The following is a 19,834-nucleotide window of genomic DNA, read 5'->3' as shown; positions in this document are numbered from 1 at the left end:
AAATATGTAGAGTTCTCTGCATATTAATATATTATGCAGTATCATGATGTTTTGTCTTATTTAGATAAATATACTTCCAGTCTTTTTTTTGTTATTATGTTGGGCCATGGATAAATATAGTGAAACATCTTTTTTGAAACCTTCGAGAAAAAAAAAGTGGATCAACTTTCTGATGTTTCTATGTTGAAGTCAAGACCTTCCTCAATTTCAACTTGTGAAACAAAAAATTGGTTGTAACCTACAGCTGATTGAAGGTAACAATTAATCTCCTTATAAGTGAAGTATGTTGATCAGTAGATAAATATCTACAAGTACAGAATCAGTTTAGTGAATTTCATATTTGAAAGGACATTTACTTTTATTTATCATAAATTGAATTTATACGTAAATAACATTGTTTTACATGTACTGTGTAAATAAGCTAACCTTAATCCTGTTGTATCTTATATGGATATTTCAGGTGTCCAGTACACACCTGAACCCACAATTACACATATGAAGAAAAAATAAAATTATAGTTCCAGTAGAATGTTTTTTTTTTATTTAAGTGTATTTTATATTGATGCTTTAGTATTTAAATGAAAAAGAGATATTCTATGTTTTACTTCTTTGCACCGACAAAAATCTTGCTTGTAAACGAAGCATTTAATAATTTTTAGAATTATTTTCTTATCTCAGTTCTTGGGTTCATATTTACTACAACCTATTATGCTTTATTATAATATAACCCAGACTTTCTTTAAAACAGTTCACTTTCTATCATTAAAACCACTTGCCTTGTGCAAATGGTACAGATTAATAACTCCTAAAATTTAGCTTTAAACTCAGTTGGACAAAATGATTTGTAAAATTTGATAGATTTTAAATAAAGTGTCTTATTAAAAGTTTGTGTCACAATGATAACCAGATGGTGCTTTTGTTCTCTGAAGTTGTAATCCATTGATAAAATTTTAAATGCTGAGAAAAACGTGCATGTTTAATAATTTTTTAACATTTCCTTACATATTATTTCGTTACTGATAATGTTTATATCTACTTAAAAACCAAAGTAATATTTTTAATACAAGATATAAGGTTAAAATAATTTATGTTTACCTAGCTAGTCTGGAATGAGAAGCTATTTAAATAACACAAATTATTTCTTATTAAATATTTCATTAAGTTTAATTTTCAAACAACAAATACAAATATAGTAACTCCTTATTTATTGAAAATAGACTTTGAATATTAAATACAATTTCATCTTATCCAAAAATACTCTTTACAAACTATCAAACAACAACTCCTTATATTGTCAACATATTTGGAAGCCAAGTTCAAAATTCACCTTCTGTCAGCAGCAGAGTGTTTATATGATTTATTAATATAAATTTAACTATTTGATTCAGTAAAATATTTTTTTCTCAATGGATATCAAATTAAAAGTAACTATATATATAAAGTGAAGCTTTCTAGTCAATGTAAAATGCAAAGAAAAGTCTACGACCAATCAAAGCATTTTAAATATATTTCAAAACACTTTTGTTATTGGTACACAAAATATTTAATATTACTTTTCCTTCATTTATATATCATGGAAAAAGAGTTTTTACTTGATGGGAGAATTTTTTGTTACTAATTAACATCTCTTTAATTTAGTTGTGCCAAAAAATTACACAAATTCATGGAAACATTAAATCACAAATAATAAGAATAATATGTTGACATACAGTTAAATTGTTTTGTAAAAGAAATAATACAATTAAATATACAAAAACAAATACCAAAAACTTATACAAAACCACTAATATTTAATTTTATAACCATACAGTCTTTATTTATTTAGTGTAATGTCCACGGTCTAAAAGATGTGAAATTTAATCGCCTCTTTTAACTTTTTTTTTTTCATGGCACAGGGAGATATATGTCCCAAAGTAGTGGATGTGTTAAGTAATAATTATACATATATAACTGCTCAATGGCTTATTATGAAAGCAATAGCAGTAACAAGCTGTCTGTTTGTTGATTATAGCACAAATTACAACAAAACTACTTCTTCTGAGAAATACTTCTGCGTGACTACATAAGCAGGAATCAGTTTCATTTTAGAAATAGGGGCAAGTAATGTAGAAACTAATCAAAAAATCTTATCCTAGTTTTCGAAGACTTTGTGACATCACCAGCGATGCTAAAATCCTCATACAGCCTGATGTGGCTTTCCTATGAGAAAACACAAGCAACAGCTAAAGTTAAAGTTTTATTATGGTATGTAATATTAAAGTGACTTTTATTTATTTCATTTTTAATTGATTCTACAAGTTTCAAAACAGATTCATTAAAATAATAATAAATACCTGAATCTTTGTTCATAAATTAAGTTCCAAAAGCAATATATTTCATAATTCTGTTAGTTACAGTAAAAGAAATAAGTCATTCATACTTAATATAAAGAAATGTATTAACTTGTGCAGTAAATTTGCTAAGGTATACTGTCATATTTACAGTTTGTATTTGATATATATTTTAAATTGTTGAACATTGGTGTCAAAGTTTTCTGTTTCTGTAAACCATAATCATACAATCACTTCTGTTGATTAGGGACATGATATTACAGTCCAACTACAAGAAAGAAAAGGAAATGCCTTTTCCTGAACTGTAAGTAGTGGATGACATTTGAAATTGGATGCATTGTTCCACGACACCCCAGCCATAACCTAAGAGATAGTTGAGACACTTGGGTGCCTTTTTGGAATGTTATTTGTTACAACATTAGAAAATAGCCCTTTCTAAATACTGCATCCTGGTGGAAAAGCTGCAACTATTATTCTGAAATATCCATTATTTATGGAGCTAATACAAGGCTGTTGTAAGAGATGTACATTTCACTGTTCACTCTTCTGGTTAGTATGGTCAGTTGAATGAAAACTAGAGGCTTAAGGAAAGTGGCTTCCTTTTCTCTCTAACTTATTAATCCATCTAGTCCAGTAGATTTTCAAAACAGACAATTCCAAAAGAAAATGTAGTTCAATTCCAATACATTTTTTTTTTTCAAAAATATCTTGTTACTTACATATTAGCTTTACATCATGTATCTAATGAATGGAATTTGAAAATTCATGTTTAAACGTTGCATCGTGTCTGTATATGTGTAAGAAATACTTCTGTGTGTAGTTAGCAACAATTTTCTTCTTTGGTTTTAGGTCTGCATTCATTAGTTTCTGAACTACCATTTTTATATTTCATCTGTAACGAGTAACATGCAGTCCAACACTGATAAATGAACCATGTATAAGAGTTGTCAAAAATATCTTAGAGACGTTTAATCCATTAATTCAACTAGAAACATGCTGATTAACATTAATACCTCCACTACATTTAATCGGTGTCAGAAATATATATATTTAATATTTGAATTCAACTTAGTTTATTACCTACACGTTGAATGGTTAAAATCAATAACAGAAATTTGGAACAGCAAAATGCGGTTTGCTGTTCTACCTATTACTAGTGATATAACCAAAGAATTATTTTCACATTTCAATTAATCAAGACTGAATATGAGAGTAGTACTGGATTGTCTTATTAAGGAACGTGCATCTTCATAAGCCTGAATAACATTAACTTACCAACCTACATCTTGGGATACAAAGATTGAAAGTAGTTACTTGATACTGATCAGTAGAGCAGTTAGTGCTGTTAAATGTAGATCAGATGAGAGGGTCATTAGAAGACCACATACTTCAGGTAGTATAAAACATATCTTATGCAACACAACCTCCCGAATCACAAGGTTATGTGACAGATTAGCCAATATGAGTGGAACCTCTGAAAATGTTATGATAACATTTTGTCTCAATAACTAGAACCTTTGAGAGTCCAATAAGGTATTATTACTAGCATACTGCTTGTCTCGAAGACATCTTTTTAAGTTTATGAATATTTGTGGCACTTGAATTAGTAATGCTTATACTGAGTTTATACATTCAGTGTAAGACAATCATGGTAGATCCATTCTGCTTCGCCCGGCATGGCCAGGTGAGTTAAGGCGTTCGACTCATAATCCGAGGGTCGCGTGTTTGCATCCCCGTCGCTCCAAACATGGTCGCCTTTTCAGCCGTGGGGGCGTTATAATGTGAAGTTAAATCTCACTATTCGTTCGTAAAAGAGTAGCTAAAGAGATAGCAGTGCGTGGTGATGACTAGCTGCCTTTTATCTAGTCTTACACTCCTAAATTAAGGACAGCTAGTGCAGATAGCCCTTGAGTAGCTTTACGCGAAATTCAAAAAACAAATAAACAAATCATCCTGCTAACCTAATTCTTTGTAGGATCAAAGGCTATTGTTAAGAGTTGCTAGGCCAGATTAACTGGACAAGCATGATGCATCTGGTGCATGCTTTGACTATAGTATCTTTTACGACACCGGTGAAGACTTTTCCAAACATTGTACTTTAAAAACAACGTTTATTTCTGGACAACCTAATACTGTGAGCAATATACACTGCTGGCCGAAATTTTAATGTTAGACTCGATTACTTATTTCAGTAGAGTTTTGAAAAATGAAAATAGGAAAGGCGACAATAGAAATAGAAAAAAAAATAGCATTTAATAGGGAAAATGATAACACTATAAAATTAGCCTAAATACTAGCTGGTCAAAAGTTTAAGACCATACCAAAAAGAAGTCCAAAACAGGGTAGAAAATGACCAACAAGAGGTCTCAGTAGTGAGTTGCACGGCCGTTATTGCAAATTACTGCAAACATGTGCTTTGGCATGGTTGATATAAGCGTTTGCAGAAGGCTAGCTGGAATGTTACGCAGAGTGGTGAAGATGGCTTTACGAAGATCATACTCTATTTGCAATTGACGTCCATTTCTAAAGACTTCCCCTTCCATCCACCTCCAAACATTTTCAATGGGGTTCGATTCGGGCGAACAATCTGCATGTTCCAAAAGAATCACGTAAGTCGCCATGAGAAAATCCTTTGTCCTGCAAGCATTGTGGATTTCAACGATGTTCTGCAAAAGATCCAGTTATTTTTACAAAAGCAAGGGCCTTCAGTCAATAAAGATGCTCTCTCCAACATGCCAATATAGCCAAATGCTGTTTTACGCCCCTGTATAACCTGTAGTTCCATTGTTACATGGAAGGAGAAAGCTCCACAGATCATGATGGAACCTCCTCTACTGTGTCGTTTAGAAGATGTCTCTGGTAGGATGTCCTTTTCGTGCCAATAACGTTGGAAGCCATCTGGACCAACCAGTTTAAATTTCTTCTCATCAGAGAACAAAACCTTTTCCACTTTTCTACATCCCATGTTTGTTGCTTCTCAACAAACTTTAAGAGAGCTGTATCGTGGAAAGGAAGAAGCCCTAGCCTTTGAAAACGTTTACGGTTTTTAAACCTTTCTCTCGTAGATGCCATCTTATTGTTTTCGCGCTGCATTCTACGTCCGTAAGGGCCTTAATCTGGTTCGACGATTGGCTGGTGTCTTGGCGGACAAACCGTCGAATCCTCCTGCTCAACGCCGGCAAAACTTTCTTGGACCAACCACTTAGAATTCTCGTTCCGTATCCCTCAGGGTCTTTTAAGAAATTTGCAACAGCAGTCTAACTACTTCCAATCTCACCAGCGATGGCACGTTTAGAGAGACCTTGCTTTTGTCACGTTCAAACTCTGTCAACTTTTTAAACTTTGCCATACTTTTACCTAATATAATACAGGAGATGTCAGTAGGAGATGTTGACAACGATAACGCTTGAACATAAACGACTAAATGTCGTTACGTTTAACCAATTAACGCTTCGTTGCAGTATGGTCTTAAACTTTTGACCAGATAGTATTTAGGATAATTTGATAGTGTTCACAATTTCACTATAAAATGGTAAAAAAGTATTTTATTTCTATTTTCCATTTTCTAGTTTTCGAAACTCTACTCAAATAAATGGTTGAGTGTAACAACGCAAAATGCATATTTTTTTCTTTATGTTCGTTGGTCTTAAGATTTTGGCCAGCAGTGTATGTAACTACATTTATACGTTTTAACAATTTTGCATTATTTTCAATGTTCCCCGCTAGGAAAGCTGTAAATCTACGGATTTACAATACTAAAATCAGGTTTCGATTCCCTTCTGTGGGCCCAGCAGATATCCCGACTGTTCTTTGGTATAAGAAAACACACATTATTTTCCGAGAAGAAACCGTTTTTCCTTAGCATTAAAAATGAACATATTTACAAAAGTGTTGTACTAATTATTATTTTAACGGTTCATATGGTTATTAATAAAATTGTATTATCTTGGAAGTAACACGAAACTTTTTGAAATGTAGTTTGTGAACGCATTCTATACAATTAATTTCATTATACTGCCTTCTTGTGTTCGTTTCCAAAAATGAAAAATCCTTTCTCTCTCTCTCTTTCTTTACAAATATCACTTATGAATTTTTCAAATATTTTTTTCCTTTCCGTGTTCATACAGTTTCTGACTCTTCCTCCCCTAGCAACAATAGAAACGTGCTTATTTTTTTGTTTTTGAAATTCGCCAAAACAACACAAGGACAAACTGCGCTAGGCGTCCCTAATTTAGCAGTGTTACGACTTAACCACCTGGCTATACTGCACCTTTATAGTTTTTATTTTTCAAGGTGACAAAATAATACATTGATGAAAAAAACTTCTGCACTTTGTTGCATAAGTTTGGTGCAATGTCAGAAAGAAATGATTCTATTTCAATAAAACAATTATCAAACACATCGAATACAAGAGACTAAAATTTTTCTTAAAGTGATTTGAAAATATAAATTAGATATCTATACAAAAAAGTAATTTTGTCTGAATACAAAAAAATAACGATTAAACTTTTGCGTGTGTGTTTTCTTATAGCAAAGCCACATTGCGCTATCAATTGAGCCCACCGCGGGGAATAAAACCCCTAATTTTAGTGTTGTAAATCCGTATACTTATCGCTGCACTAGCGGGGGACTTACTTTATGAAAATAAAATTTAGAACAATTGTCAACAATTGAAATCTCGTTCAAAAAATTCTTAATTTTTATAAAAATCCAAAAAAACATTTGGTGGTCGACTTCATTTGATTACTGCATCCAAGTGTTACGGATCCGGCATGGTGAGGTGGGTAAGTCGTTCGATTTGTAATCTAAGACTCGCGGGTTCAAATCCCCGTCACACCAAACATCTTCGCCCTTTATGCTGTGAGAGCGTTATAAAGTGACGATCAATCCTCCGATTCATTGGTAAAAAGTAGCCTACGAATTGGTGGTGGATGGTGATAACTAGTTGCTTTCCTTCCAGTTTTACACTGCTAAATTAGAAACGGCTAACGCAGATAGCCTTCGCGCACATTCGCGAAATTCAAAAAAACAAACAACGCGTCTTACATTTATAACTTTTTGCAACAATCGTATATGTAGATCGAGCATGGACATTGCCCTGAAATGGGTCTGAGTAAGTGTGGGTTACTCGTGCCCTCGTGTGCCATATATAAATATGCTTAAATGTTGAAAAAAATAGAAAAAATAAATAAATAAACCATAATCTGGTGGAAGAGGTTAAAGAAATCTGAACCTCCTCGGTAAACAACCATCAATACCCAAATACCCATACAGAAAGAAAATTTATAATTTTTCATAAAGCATGCATTTGATGCCTTATTAAATTAACGCCGAATTTTTGCCACAAAGCACTAAAATTTTCCTCAATTTTGTATATATGAACAGGAATGCAACATCAAGAGTTACTTTAGTTTAAACCAAGAGTCAATAAATATGGATGTGAAACACTATTCTGATTTCGGTTAGGACGCTCGAATTCCTGTCACACACCAAACATGCTCGCCGTTTCAGTCGTGGGGATTTATAAGGTAGTGATAAGCCTCACTATTTGTTCACAAAAGAGTTGACGGTGGGTGGTGATGTAGTCTGATACTGCTAAATTAGGGACGGCTAGAGTACACGAATTCAAAACAAACAAAAACACAGTAAAACGCTCGGAATAGAAAACGATGTAGGTAAAGTAAAGAATAAAACCATATATTATGCAACTGTTTATCTATGTTTTAGAATTGTAGCTAATTTTACCAGTACTGTATCCGTACATTAAGCACACGAGCACCTGCATGCCACATTTAACAGAACAAACACAATGGGCATGTTTTGGAAATGCATGTGAACTATTATAACGTTAAACAAGCACTGCCTCATTAAACGTTTTACGTTTTTAAGTATTTATTAAAGACTTGATAACTGAACTGAAATAATAGCTAAATACTTCTATACCGGGTAAAAAATGAATACGAAAATTTATACGTAATCTGTATAACGGAACAAATAAGTAAACAAATTTATTGTATCAGAAGATTTGAAACTTTGTCGTAGAGGTAAAGTATTATCGATCGTATTACAATATAACACGCGGGAATAACTGTTGTTATTTAGAAAATTGTCTTGAATGAAAAGTGATATTTCCATTCATATTTCCTTCAAATTACAAATATCCTATTCAATTATAGGTGATTGTCTCAAGACACTACCTAGTTTGTAACCAACTATATTTGTATTCTGAAATTATTTGTCACATGAGTGGATTAAGACATTTATATATAAATATATGTACATAAAATTATCTTTACAAATTTTAAGTCAATTATATTTCTTTTTTGAATTTTGCGCTATCTGCACTTGCCGTCTCTAATTTAGCAGAGTAACACTAGAGGGTTACTCTTTTACCAATCAGTAGTGGGTTTGACCATCTCATAATAATGCTTAATACCTATTAAAGTCTAGCTCGTTACTTCAGAACTATTTGTTAATAAACTTCCTTCCCCGTTAACAGATCACGAAAATTGACAAATAAAAAAGAAATCATCTTTTAGATATTTGGTACAATGTAAATCTGAAACTAAGTTTATGAAAGAAAGACTTAATGAAGTCTTCACTCAAAAACATAAACTATTTACTGAAGAGATAAAAGTTATCAAATCTATAAAATCTTGTTTTAAACTACATTCTACTTATACTTGCATAAGTTTCTCCAGTTTACAAAATATTTTATTATATTTAAAACTACAACGTCATACATTACCACAGCAACATGTAATAACCATGTGAATGCAATTTATTCTACTTATAAAATAAGACATTTGTAACACCAGGATATTAATTGACCTACTGATGTGGAAGATTTCTGTTTCTCTTCATGTACATTTCAAATAGCCACAAATTTATTTGTAAAAGAAATGTATGAAATGGTTATTACAAATAATGGTTTATATCCGAGAGCTTTACAATTTTCATTTGGTGGGGAAACTCAATCTTAAATCGACGGTTCACGACGAACTAATAATTCAGTGTTTATATCAGTATAGTTCACTTAACAGGTAAGTTTTCTGTCACTGTTCACACGTGAGTTTTTCACTAAAGTTATGATATGTCTTTGTTGAAATACTAACGTTTGAAGTATATTCTCTTGAGTTGAACAGTTTGTAATGTTCAAAATCTATAAACGCTTCTGGTGAAATATATATATTTTTCGATTAATAAACATTTATAAATACTATAGCGTCCCAGGTTTATGGTATAATAACTGTAATAAAACGAGAACATATTCTGTCTCTTGGCACGTCAATTTATACTCTTGAGGCGAAGTTCTCGAAAGTTTAGTAGGCAACATATATATATATATATATATATTGTTGATTTTTACTCTCAAGAATCTTATACAAATTAAGAGAACAGGCGAGATCTTTCCAATACACATTTAACAATATAGGTTATACGCATTAAAATGAAACAGACATAGATATTGAAATAAATGTATAATAGTAAATTCGTAACAATGGATAAATAAAGGATTACGTTTGATTAAGTCCAAGGTAAGGACAAAAAGAACTTTGTCAAAACAGATAGAAGATTCCTCTATAATGTGTAATACATCAATATAATGAACATACAGTTCGTTGAATCAACATATAATATTTCAGAACTTCTACTTCTGTTGAAAAAGAAACATCCTTTTATACACAACAACACACTCAAACTTTTCACGCGTCTTAAAACAGTTCTAATTGATTTTGTTATTTATATTCATCAGCCATGTCAGAATGTACAAAACACTAGGAGAAAGACATGTAATATTAAATATTATCTTACAGTCAAGAAAAACTCTTCAAAGTATTAATAAAAATTGTAAACAATAACAGTTACTGTAGTGTACATACAAAATAAATATTGAGTTGTTTGTTGTGTAGAACAAAATCGTAAGTAATACAAATAATAAGAATATTTCAGATAATATTCAGCATGCACATCATTCAGACACATAAAAACTTACCAACAACGTAATGTTTGGAATTTTTCAGAAAAACTGTTATCTCATATCATTTCGACTGATAAAGTTAACCAACTGCATATAAAAAAATTAAATAAAATTGTTATCAGTAACAATTTGGGCAGTGAGTAAAAGAGCAATAATATTTAAACACGTTAATATTAATTATTGACATAAAATGTTTTCCCAGTTCTAACACCTGTCTTTGTCCTCGGACACAAAACTGTAACATACCCCTTACATTCGTGCTGTATTCAACGAGAAAAATACTTTTTTCAGATTCATGGTTTAAGTAATGAATATATAAATTCTGAAGCTCAGCTCTGAAAATTATGTTTACTATAAGCATAATTACGCAAATTTAGATTTATTTTCATTATTTCACTGTTATAGAAACTTAATTTATTTTTCTTACTTTTTAAAACACTAGATGATTTAAATATCCATGTTACAATATTTGCATTTAATGTTAAACATATTTCAAAAACAGGAACAGCAAGAAAAAAAGGAGTAATGGAATCGAAGAGAGAAACGGTGATTCAAAAACTTGAACTGTATTAATCGTAAAGTGTGTTTGCAAAACACACAAGGAAAATCCATAATAATGGCAAAAAACGATAAAACAACTGTTTATTTATATCTATAGTGTTATAAAACTTATCAGACGTGTTAGTACTTTCAAGGAAATAAATGTCTTTCGGGTCTAATATGTATAACGTGCTGCAATACAGTAAATTTTTTCACAAGGAATGAAACCGTAAACGAAGAGATGTGAGTCATGTGACCTTATTATATAAAATGAAGTCTCTTGTGTTTAAGATGATCACTGTATTATTGGTTCCTACCAAACAAGGTTCAACCAATCCGGAAAGAGGTTTGCAATGATTGGTGAAAACACGAGTTAAGTTACCATGCTTAAAATAAATACAAATTAATTTAAATTATTGTCTGAAAGATGTAGATAAGTGATTATGAAAAGGTTTTCCAAGGTAAACTATTTGTGAAAACAGCAACATCTTCAACATGAAAGTTCTATTTGCAGCTGTTGTTGTGCTCATAAGCTTGACGATGGCCAAAGGCAACGCCATAAACATAGCGTGGAAACTGCTGTGTCGTAAGGTCATTTTCAAAATTTATTACTATTTACGGTATTAATTAATAGTATAACTGAAATAAGTGTTCTATTTTTGGTTTTGACAGTTAGAGAAACAAAGCAATAGAAAACTAGAATAAAATACTATTAAAGCAAACTTCCTTATTTTCGCATAAACATACTATACATAGGAAAAACACTAAAATTATTTAGTTACTAACATCACACTTTCCAATGGCTCCAAATAGTCGAGAGTCACATTAAAATTTCATGAAGAGAATATTTCAACTAGGTTATACATGAATATCTGGAATAATTTCATTAAAGTTTTACACTTCTATTCACGTCTAAATGTTCTGATCTATTGTTGGGGGAAAATAATGTAACTTTCTCTTTCCATTTAACAAAGTATTTTGTCGTACGCTAGTATGTGAAATGAGAAAAATGCCTTCTTCAGGTAACTCAAACACGTACCTTTCTATGTAGAGCTAAATAAAGAGAATCCTGGAAAATGAACGAGGTAAAAGAGTGCGATACAAAATTTTTGGTGAAAAGCAGATTGGGTAAGTATTTGGCATATTATTATTAATCAGTTTTTATTAATTCATTATAATTTTAGAAACAATGTGTTATTACTGTGAACAGCAGATTTCCTCTTCAGTAAAGAGCTTCTTGGTGTACAAATTGCAATTAAAATTACATTGATATTGAAGGTTGGTTTAACACAGTGACAGTAAATGTCCAGATTCAAAGATTACAACAACAGTATTTATTTTGAGAGTAAATTATTTACCGATAATTCCCTTTTTAAACATTATGAAAAGTATTCATAACTTATTCAAAACTTGATTTTTTTTACAGACTGTAACAAAAACTTCCAGTTTTAACTGATATTTAATAAATATTAAGGTTGGTGAAATAAGTATTTCCTTCTTTAAAATACACCATGTGTAGATGAACATTAATTTTGCCTTACTTTTCTTGCTGTAGTTATATTTTCCATTATTTGTCTCTGTTTCAAAAATGTTGCATATCCTTAGTTCATGTCAAAATAAACATTTCAAGTTGATTGTAAAAGAACCAGAGGAGAAGCATGTTTGAAAATAGATATAATAAAATTAAGAACAATTATACAGCTTTTGACATATAAACTTACGTTTACTTTTAAATATCACAAAACGAAGTTATGGAAAGTAACATTAAAGCTGATGTAACATAAATTGTTTTTCATCTCAAGCTTCCAGATGCAATTCGAAAATGTGAAAAAGCAGAATTTCCTACAGAAAACTTGAACGAGTTCTTGAATCAAATGTGTCGTGAAGAAAGCGAAACGGCTGTGCAGGTGATAATTAAATATAATGAAATTTTGTATTTAATTTCTGCTTTCGTCATCAAAATTTATTTCAGTATGTTGTACGAAGAACTACTACAGCAACAAAATTATTTTATTTCCCTATTGTCTACAAGAACATTTAAAAATATTTATAGTTTAAAATAAGGTAACGTGTCATTTAACAGTTAAACCCTGAAGTAACTATTGACGTATCACATGCCTTAATTGAAGAAAAAAATATCACAGCAGTTGAAAATTAATTGTTTATATTACTGTTGATTAATTGTTTAGTTTTATTTTCGTAATATAGAAGGTTAGCACTTTAATTATTCTTTTATTTTTAAATATGTGGTGTTATGAAAATATGTGATAACATATAAAGACTTGTACAAATACAAAAAAAGACGTTGAATACAAACCTACATTTCCTTACATAGATTGATAAAGTATCCTTCTTAAAATGAGTTAAAAATATTAAGTCGTATATCTCTTATAAATTCTACAATAATATTAACACATAAGAAACATGATACAATTACACTTCATTCCCACTCCATTACACTTTAAAAGGTGCAATCTAATGAGGATCATGGGTTCGAATTTTTGTCCCACCAAACACGCTTGTAAGTGAAAGAGTAGCCAAAGAGATGGCGGAAGGTAGTGATAACTGGCTGTCTTCCTTCAAGTCTTTCACTGCTAAATTAGGAACGGCTAACAAAATTCAAACCAGATATGCCCAAAACACTAATGAGGATAGTACTGTAGGATAATTTCATGTAGAATGACACTGGTAACCCACTTGAAAAAGATTCTGGTACACTGCACTTTAGAATAATAATTGTGATACAATAAAATTACAATTGTAACACAATGAAGAAAGACTGTACTAAGAAATGAAATAAACTATTATATGGTACAAACATATGATCTGATGAAATCTAAAACAAGAAAAAACAAATATCTGCAAATAGATAAATTTCTTTTAATCTAATGAGAAAAACTAACTTCTATTATACAAGAAAATATTTTAAACTTTTCATTTCACTGAGTACCAGCTAAGTAAGATATGTGAGGTTTTCAATCCAAAAATAACCAAGTTTTGTCACCATTTTAGAACAATGTTCAGAATTTAGTGATTTTTTCTACCACATTTGGTATTAATTAATATGACTAATATATTATACGAAATGTTATTGGATTTAATTCGATGTGTATCGACAATAATACCTAATCGTTTCATTTTTTTTTTATTTTCAGCTTCAACCAATCACTTAACAGTTGATGAAGATCATCTTCCACATATTACCTATGATATAATAATTTGAATCTGTCGTTGTTTCCTTTTCTTTGGAATATATTTAACTCTCAAAAACCTATACCTTGAAAATAAAACTCTCAAAGGAACAATACTGTTGAGTTTGTATTAATTTGTTAAATATAATTTTCAGTTTGTATTGGAACAAATGGTACCGTGTGATTTTGATGATCTAATTTGATACATGTTGTTTCTTCAGTGTCTTGTTAAAACGGAGAAAATCCAGTCATTATATTTTTTTCAATTGAAAAAACATTATTCTAAATTATTCTCATAAAATTTCAATGAGGAACAGAATCATCACTTCCATGTGCTAAAATAATTGATTTTTTTTTATATCTACAAGAAATTAAAGTTGGGAACCCATACTTATTCATAAATTTGTACGCTCAGCATGGCCAGGTGGTTAAAGCACTCGAATCGTTGGGAGTTCGAATCCCTATCCCACCAAACAAGCTTACCCTTTTAGCCATGGGAAAATTATAATGTGACGATCAATCCCACAATTAGTTTGGTAAAAGAGTAGCTCAAGAGTTGACAGTGGGTAGTGATAACACTGCTAAATTAAGGACGACTAGTAGCTTTGCGCGAAATTTAAACAAACAATAAAAATGTTTGTGCATGGAAGTTTTGTCAATCCACACAAGAAATAAATAAAATAATTAAATTATTTGTAATTAAGTCATTTAGAACACGAAACTAAACTGTACTACAAAAGTTTCGTTAAACCTCAAATATAGGCTGTTTGTACTAATAAAGGTGCCACGTTTTCAGCACAGTGGTTGGTGCAACACTCTTGTATATATGCAATTTTTTTCTGCATGGTTATTGTCGTTAAAAAGTTTAAAACTATCTCAATCTTATAAGCAGTAGATATTCTTGTGTATAAACTGAAATGAAAACAAAAATACGACTGTATGTATTATGCTGAGATTAAAGTTGAGAAGAAAAAAAAAGGAAAGCAGCATGTACAATTCAACTTCAACACGGCCAAAATTAAGATACAGGAATCTATATTAATATTTTCACGTTATGTCTACACTGTAACAAAGACCATGAAAATAAACATTACTGATACTGATTGAGACGGTGACTTTTTTTTTTTTTTTTGAAGTTTGCGCAGAGCTACTCAAGGGCTCTTTGGTCTAGCCGTCCCGACTTTAACAGTGTAAGACTAGAGGGGAGACGTCTATTCATCACGACCCACCGCCGAAATTCTCACTTAAAAATAAGTTTTGCACCTGTCAACGGGTAATATTAGTAGAAGCTCCAACGGCTAAACCGATTCAACCTTTGAATCCGCCCGCAGGTCAATTCACGACCCAGTCACGTGACAATACTATGCCTACCACGGCAACCGAAACTCCAAGTTTAGCATCAACATTTGACAGACTTAACACTGAATCACTTACGGGCAAAAAAAGAAAAGAAAAAAATGAGAAAGAAAAAAGTATATATGACAACATTTAGAAGAGGTATCAAACCAATGTGTGTATTAGAATATCGAGGCCCTAATTTCCTGACTGCCTGATTGATTGTAGACGGGTGGACATAAGGTATTAACTCAATATTTTTCACAAACAAATAGTTAGTTATCACCACCCACCGCCAACTCTTAGGCTGCTCTTTCACTAACAATTAGTGCAACTGACTGTTACATTATAACGCCCACACGGCAGAAAGGGCGAGCATGTTTGGTGTGAAGAGGATTCGAACCTGCGACTATCAGGTTACGTGTTGAGTGTCTTAATCACCTGGTCATTCCGAGCGCGGAGAAAGTGACATAGTATTCTACTTTAAAGTATAAACTAACTATTTCATGCATGTTCTAAAATTGTTCTCAAAACAAAATATAGAAATATGAATTTCTCTAAAGCATCCATTCTCAAATTTTCTCTTTCTGGTAAATAGTGTGACATAAATATAAATTATTATACGATATGATTTTTAAGCTATAGAAATTTGACAAATACAGAACATTAAATAATCATATTTTACTCATAGTGTTTCGGAAGTTATTACAAGAAGGAGAGAAAAACACGGTGACTTGAAGTAAAATTATCTGACTCAGATACTGAAAACTTTAAAACACTTCGATTCTAACGAAATCTTTATTTTCAGCCATAATATTTTAAACGAAAAGTACTCCTTTATCAGTCCATATAACGAAAAGTCCAGTTATATTAAGTATTTTATCGTCCTTTATAAGAAACATTTTTAAAGAAAAATATGAAGTTGCAATCATAACAAAAAACAAAATTTTTGGTAACATTAACAAATCTGGAAAATAATAGAATAATTTCAATGCTATCCTTGTATACTACAAAAACGAAATTAAACATTACCTTTTGGACTTCACGATAAATTGGGTCATTTATTTCTTTTGCACTTAGGATCTCAGTGTAAAGAAGAACTACGACTGATATGACCTCGAAAACGACATTGGGAACATGAACACTGGGTAAGCAACTAAACGTCATTTCATACAACTTTCAATAATTTTCTCCAATCTGTCTATTTATGAATTACATTCCTGTCAACTGACTTTTGAATTACCGTGTATAATTCACTTTTTTATTTTATTTCTAACGGTAGTTCATAACCAATAAAGAATATTAATTTATCAAAATCAAAACTATAAAATTAGCTTCAAATAATGGAGAAATTCACAGTTAAAGGATCGGAACACAAAACGATAGGGAAATGAATGGATGAAAAAAGACATTATGCAAATACTTATCCATTATTTGGAATTGTGGTTAATTTTAACAGTATTTTCAATACATTGATAACACGCGCACTTGCGTGCCATATCTGACGGAACAAACTCAAAGGACAACGCTATTAAAACGTGAGTTATTGTTGTGTTAAGAAAAAAATTTTACACTTACTCACAAAACATGTTAGTTTCTAAGTGCTGATTAGAGACTTGACAAATGAAGTCAAATGAGAATTAAATAATTCGACCCAAGGCAAAAATATTCACTACACTTCATCTGTAAGATCTTGAAAGGAATACAAAACTAGTTTGAATTAACCTAAAATAACGTTTAGTGTCAGAAAAATTTAAACGCTAAAGGAAATGTAAAACACTATCGATCATATTATTATGAATCACGTGAGAATAACAGTTGTTATTTACGCACGATGTCGCCAACAGCGTATTTAGAAAATAATCAGTGAGATGTCGTCCTTGTGAGGTAGTCTTAAATGTAAAATAACCTTCAAACTATTTATGCGTATCTCATACAATAAAACAATATGAACAATATCACCATGTTTCCTTTTTGTAACCGCAGAATATTTATGGTTCAATACATATGTATGTATGTATTTGTTTTATTCCCTATGTTTAACTTGTAAGATTGTTTAAATTTACATACGTTTAAGAGGACAGTGTTATTAGGTTTGATGGATACAGGTATTTCGCGGAAACACTTACAGAGATTCTTCGAAACGGAAACCAAATTTGGGTTTGATTTAAATTGGAGCATATGAATAATTAATCCTATTAACTAACGTTTGTAACTTGATTAAAAATGAAATTTGCATTATAGTGGCAATGATCCTTAAATTGAAAAAGTGCAAAGTTGTAGTTCATACTTTAAATTTGTATGATAACGGACTTGTAAGTATTAAGTTTGTCATTTTATCTGTCATTTGCACATGTTAGTCTTTAGTTTATTTTTTTAAATACTTAGCTAAAGGTGTTATTGATTGATTACTTGGAATTAAAACAAAGCCACACGTCAGGCCATTGGAGCTTTGCCCGTCACAGGTGTCGAAACCTGGTTTCTAACAATATGAGTCCTCAGATTAATGCTGTGCCTCAACGGCGCCACTGAATATTTTAAAGAGTAATGACATATTCGGTCTTATGTCTGAACTCTGTCATACCCAGTATTTGTTACTTGGGTGGCTGAAATTGAAGAAAATATATTACGTTATTTTATGCTTTTTGTCGCTACTAATTATAATATGAGCATGACAGTAGCATTTAAACTAAAATTTGATTGAAAAAGCTTGACACAAATGTTATTTAAATATTAAAACGTACTATCCATCCTTATCATACTTGAGTTGAATATTTTTTTAAATTTTTTTAATGATCATTTTAGTTTCGGCTCGTTGTTTAAAATTCTAATTCCAACAAAAAAGCTTAACTATGAGAACTGTGAACTGATTGAGTTTTTTGCATCTTTTAATGATTGTGTCTCAGGAAAAAGAACATTGAAAACCTGTAAATATGAATAAGCAAATATCCACTCCTTATAAATGTTAATTACAAATTATTATGAAGTTTTAGCTATGATTGTTGTATAGAACGTTAAATTTTCTACTTCCAAAGGAGTTGTAATGTAGTGCATTAGGTTACCCAACACTAAAGTGGGTAAAACCTCTTTATATTTTTTTTTGAAATCTTCATTTACGGGCACTTTTTACTTAATTATGAAAAGTTTATGCTTATTTTTTCATATGATGTTTCAGTTAAATCGTAGTATGACTTTAAAGGTTTTCTTTTATTCTATGCATTATAAATATCCAGAAAAAGACTATTATTATTACAAGGTACTGAAGTATTATTAAACTGTTTTATCTTTTATAAATTGTAGCTAGTTTCTTTTTTAATATTTTTGATATCCACGTGACGAGCTGTTGGGAAAAAAAGAAAGAAAGTTAACGTGTGTTTTAGCCAAGGATATTGGTTTGAAAGTTAAATTTCATTGTCCGCGAAACCGATTCAACCTACTCGGTCTCCCGCAGGTCATTTCACGACCTAGTCACGTGTCAGTACTATGCCTGCCACGGCAATCATAACTCCAATTTTAACATCACAATTTCACAGACTTAACACGGAATCACTTATGGGACAAAAAAAAGGAAAAAGAAAAAGTATATTTGACATTATATGAGAACATTAAGAATAGGTATCAAACCTACGTGTGTAGAAGGATATTGAGGACCTAATTTCCTGACTGCTTTGTTGTATTGCAGACAGGTAACCATGAGGTAGTAAAAGAAAAATACATGAAAAACAAAATACACGAAATTGTATATTAATAAATGGTTCCAGGATAAACTACAACTACATTATAAATAGCCTCAGTATCTCTCCTCTTAAATATTATTACGAAGAATCTTAGAAGCCCTTTCAGTACTAGACAAACGTATTATTCGGTACAGTGTTCATTCTATTTATTTTGAAAAAGTTTAATTGTGTATGTACATAAGCAAAATATGAAACAGTGTTGTGAGTTAAGCATTCACGCGCTTAATTTTTTTCTATATTCTCTTTTTTCCTCTTTAATATATTGTTTGATTGTTTGTTTTGTTGAATTTTGCGTAAAGCTACTCCAGGGCTATCTGCGCTAGTCATACCTAATCTAGCAATGTAAGACTAGAGGGAAGGCAGCTAGTCATCACCACCTACCGCCAATTCTTCGGCTACATTTTTACCAACGAATGATGGGATTAACGTCTGCATTATAACGACTTACGGGTGAAAGGGCAGAATGTTTGATGTGATAGGAATTCGAACACGCGACCCTCACATTACGAGTCGAGTGCCTTAACCACCTGGACATTCTGGGCGCCAGGACTGCATGTGCAATCTCACAAAAGTAAACTCTGATGTAAGTGTTCAAAAAAGTAACAACGAATAAATGGACATAGCTGGAAATAGTATACAAATTACAATATCAGCTTACAATTGTCCATAAATTAATATAACGCAAAGAAAAATCAACTACCAAAGAATCCGTGTGAAGAA

General features: G+C 31.3%; 1 long non-coding RNA gene across 1 annotated transcript; it reads right to left on the bottom strand.

Moving 5' to 3' along the window:
- Positions 1-1,196: 1,196 nt before the first annotated feature.
- LOC143227103 (uncharacterized) lies at positions 1,197-16,809 on the bottom strand. Its single transcript, XR_013014878.1, has 2 exons — positions 16,410-16,809; positions 1,197-2,199 (listed from the first exon to the last, which is right to left on the bottom strand). It is a non-coding gene; the product is annotated as an uncharacterized LOC143227103 (long non-coding RNA).
- Positions 16,810-19,834: the final 3,025 nt, after the last annotated feature.

The sequence above is a fragment of the Tachypleus tridentatus genome, chromosome 9 (assembly GCF_004210375.1).
Source record: "Tachypleus tridentatus isolate NWPU-2018 chromosome 9, ASM421037v1, whole genome shotgun sequence".
NCBI classification, from domain to species: Eukaryota; Metazoa; Arthropoda; class Merostomata; order Xiphosura; family Limulidae; genus Tachypleus; species Tachypleus tridentatus.
The sequence above is the reverse complement of the archived record's forward strand: the minus strand, read 5'-3'. Positions and strand labels throughout refer to the sequence as shown.